This window comes from Triticum dicoccoides, chromosome 3A, assembly GCF_002162155.2.
Source record: "Triticum dicoccoides isolate Atlit2015 ecotype Zavitan chromosome 3A, WEW_v2.0, whole genome shotgun sequence".
NCBI classification, from domain to species: Eukaryota; Viridiplantae; Streptophyta; class Magnoliopsida; order Poales; family Poaceae; genus Triticum; species Triticum dicoccoides.
In genome coordinates this window covers 661,985,968-661,990,418 of record NC_041384.1, presented here as the reverse complement: position 1 = coordinate 661,990,418, position 4,451 = coordinate 661,985,968, and positions in this window count along the sequence as shown.

Below are 4,451 nucleotides of genomic sequence, written 5' to 3'. Positions count from 1 at the left end.
CCCCCAGGGCACCCATGCAAAGGGTTGGAACCCATTAGCTCTAGACCAGATCATATAGAAGGAAGAGAGCTAGCCTTGCCCACTCCTACCTCCAAGAAACAGCTCAAGGAGCAACCGTGTAAACACTTTGCCATAGTGATCATGCGGAGACCTCGCAGAGCAGCAGTAGGGGTATTATCTCCCCGGAGAGCCCTGAAGCTGGGTAAGATTTGCCGGCGTGCGTGCCTTCGCCTCATCCCATTTCCAGGCACGCATGAACATTATATCTGGATCTTGTTTGATGCGAGACGGTTATTCACTTAAATCAGAGAATAATGGTTGCTCTATTTATATGAGTAATATCTTTTATGGTCATGCACCCTTGAAGAGTGGTCTATTCTTATTGAATCTCGATAGTAGTGACACACATATTCATAATGTTGAAGCCAAAAGATGTAGAGTTGATAATGATAGTGCAACTTATTTGTGGCACTGCCATTTAGGTCATATCGGTGTAAAGCGCATGAAGAAACTCCATACTGATGGACTTTTGGAACCACTTGATTATGAATCACTTGGTACTTGCGAACCATGCCTCATGGGAAAGATGACTAAAATGTCGTTCTCCGGTACTATGGAGAGAGCAACAGATTTGTTGGATATCATACATACAGATGTATGTGGTCCGATGAATATTGAGGCTCATGGCAGATATCGTTATTTTCTCACCTTCACAGATGACTTAAGCAGATACGGGTATATCTACTTAATGAAACATAAGTCTGAAACATTTAAAAAATTCAAAGAATTTCAGAGTGAAGTTGAAAATAATCGTAACAAGAAAATAAAGTTTCTACGATCTGATCGTGGAGGAGAATATTTGAGTTACAAGTTTGGTGTACATTTGAAACAATGCGGAATAGTTTCGCAACTCACGCCACCTGGAACACCACAACGTAATGGTGTGTCCGAACGTCGTAATCGTACTTTACTAGATATGGTGCGATCTATGATGTCTCTTACTGATTTACCGCTATCGTTTTGGGGTTATGCTTTAGAGACGGCCGCGTTCACATTAAATAGGGCACCATCGAAATCCATTGAGACAACGCCTTATGAACTGTGGTTTGGAAAGAAACCAAAGTTGTCATTTCTGAAAGTTTGGGGCTGCGATGCTTATGTGAAAAAGCTTCAACCTGATAAGCTTGAACCCAAATCGGAGAAATGTGTCTTCATAGGATACCCAAAGGAGACTGTTGGGTACACCTTCTATCAGAGATCCGAAGGCGAGACTTTTGTTGCTAAATTCAGAAACTTTCTAGAGAAGGAGTTTCTCTAGAAAGAAGTGAGTGGGAGGAAAGTAGAACTTGATGAGGTAATTGTACCTGCTCCCTTATTGGAAAGTAGTTCATCACAAAAACCAGTTTCTGTGACACCTACACCAATAAGTGAGGAAGTTAATGATGATGATCATGAAACTTCAGATCAAGTTACTACTGAACCTCGTAGATCAACCAAAATAAGATCCGCACCAGAGTGGTACGGTAATCCTGTTCTGGAAGTCATGCTACTAGATCATGATGAACCTACGAACTATGAAGAAGCGATGGTGAACCAGATTCTGCAAAATGGCTTGAGGCCATGAAATCTGAGATGGGATCCATGTATGAGAACAAAGTATGGACTTTGGTTGACTTTCCCATTGATCGGCAAGCAATTGAGAATAAATGGATCTTCAAGAAGAAGACTGACGCTGACGGTAATGTTACTGTCTACAAAGCTCGACTTGTTGCGAAAGGTTTTCAACAAGTTCAAGGGATTGACTACGATGAGACCTTCTCACCCGTAGCGATGCTTAAGTCTGTCCGAATCATGTTAGCAATTGCCGCATTTTATGATTATTAAATTTGGCAAATGGATGTCAAAACTACATTCCTGAATGGATTTCTGGAAGAAGAGTTCTATATGATGCAACCGGAAGGTTTTGTCGATCCAAAGGGAGCTAACAAAGTGTGCAAGCTCCAGCGATCCATTTATGGACTGGTGCAAGCCTCTCGGAGTTGGAATAAACGCTTTGATAGTGTGATCAAAGCATTTGGTTTTGTACAAACTTTTGGAGAAGCCTGTATTTACAAGAAAGTGAGTGGGAGCTCTGTAGCATTTCTAATATTATATGTGGATGACATATTGCTGATTGGAAATGATATAGAATTTCTGGATAGCATAAAGGGATACTTGAATAAGAGTTTTTCAATGAAAGACCTCGGTGAAGCTGCTTATATATTGGGCATTAAGATCTATAGAGATAGATCAAGACGCTTAATTGGACTTTCACAAAGCACATACCTTGACAAAGTTTCGAAGAAGTTCAAAATGGATCAAGCAAAGAAAGGGTTCTTGCCTATGTTACAAGGTGTGAAGTTGAGTAAGACTCAATGCCCGACCACTGCAAAAGATAGAGAGAAAATGAAAGATGTTCCCTTTGCTTCAACCATAGGCTCTATCATGTATGCAATGTTGTGTACCAGACCTGATGTGTGCCTTGCTATAAGTCTAGCAGGGAGGTACCAAAGTAATCCAGGAGTGGATCACTGGACAGCGGTCAAGAATATCCTGAAGTACCTGAAAAGGACTAAGGATATGTTTCTCGTTTATGGAGGTGACAAAGAGCTCATCGTAAATGGTTACGTTGATGCAAGCTTTGACACTGATCCGGACGATTCTAAATCGCAAAATGGATACATGTTTACATTAAATGGTGGAGCTGTCAGTTGGTGCAGTTCTAAACAAAGCATCGTGGCAGGATCTACATGTGAAGCGGAGTACATAGCTGCTTCGGAAGCAGCAAATGAAGGAGTCTGGATGAAGGAGTTCATATCCGATCTAGGTGTCATACCTAGTGCATCGGGTCCAATCAAAATCTTTTGTGACAATACTGGACCAATTGCCTTAGTGAAGGAATCCAGATTTCACAAGAGAACCAAGCACATCAAGAGACGCTTCAATTCCATCCGGGATCTAGTCCAGGTGGAGACATAGAGATTTGCAAGATACATACGGATCTGAATGTTGCAGACCCGTTGACTAAGCCTCTTCCACGAGCAAAACATGATCAGCACCAAGGCTCCATGGGTGTTAGAATCATTACTGTGTAATCTAGATTATTGACTCTAGTGAAAGTGGGAGACGGAAGGAAATATGCCCTAGAGGCAATAATAAAGTTATTATTTATTTCCTTATTTCATGATAAATGTTTATTATTCATGCTAGAATTGTATAAACCGAAAACATAATACATGTGTGAATATATAGACAAACAGAGTGTCACTAGTATGCCTCTACTTGACTAGCTCGTTAATCGAAGATGGTTATGTTTCCTAACCATAGACATGAGTTGTCATTTGATTAACAGGATCATATCATTAGGAGAATGATATGATTGACATGACCCATTCTGTTAGCTTAGCACTCGGTCGTTTAGTATGTTGCTATTGCTTTCTTCATGACTTATACATGTTCCTATGACTGTGAGATTATGCAACTCCCGTTTACCGGAGGAACACTTCGTGTGCTACCAAACGTCACAACGTAACTGGGTGATTATAAAGGTGCTCTATAGGTGTCTCCGAAGGTACTTGTTGGGTTGGCGTATTTCGAGATTAGGATTTGTCACTCCGATTGTCGGAGAGGTATCTATGGGCCCTCTCGGTAATGCACATCACTTAAGCCTTGCAAGCATTGCAACCAATGAGTTAGTTGCGGGATGGTGTATTACAAAACGAGTAAAGAGACTTGCCGGTAACAAGATTGAACTAGGTATTGAGATACCGACGATCGAATCTCGGGCAAGTAACATACCGATGACAAAGGGAACAACATATGTTGTTATGCGGTCTGACCAATAAAGATCTTCGTAGAATATGTAGGAGCCAATATGAGCATCCAGGTTCCGCTATTGGTTATTGACTGGAGACGTGTCTCGTTCATGTCTACATAGTTCTCGAACCCGTTGGGTCCGCACGCTTAACGTTACGATGACAGTTTTATTATGAGTTTATGTGCTTTGATGTACTGAAGGTTGTTCGGAGTCCCGAATGTGATCACGGACATGACGAGGAGTCTCAAAATGGTCGAGACATGAAGATTGATATATTGGAAGGCTATGTTTGGATATCGGAAGTGTTCCAGGTGAAATAGTGATTTTACCGGAGTACCGGAGGGGTTACCGGAACCCCGCGGAGGCTATTGGGCTTATGGTCCCAAGTGGAGGAAGAGGAGAGGCAGCCAAGGGGCAGCCGCGCGCCCCTCCCCCCAAGTCCAAATTGGATAAGGAGGGGGGCGGCGCCCCGTCCCCCCTTTCCTTTCCCCTCTCTCCTCCTTCCCCCCAAGTCCTAATCCAACTAGGAAAAAGGAGGGGAGTCCTACTCCCGGTGGGAGTAGGACTCCTCCGGCGCGCCTCCTCCTATGGCCGG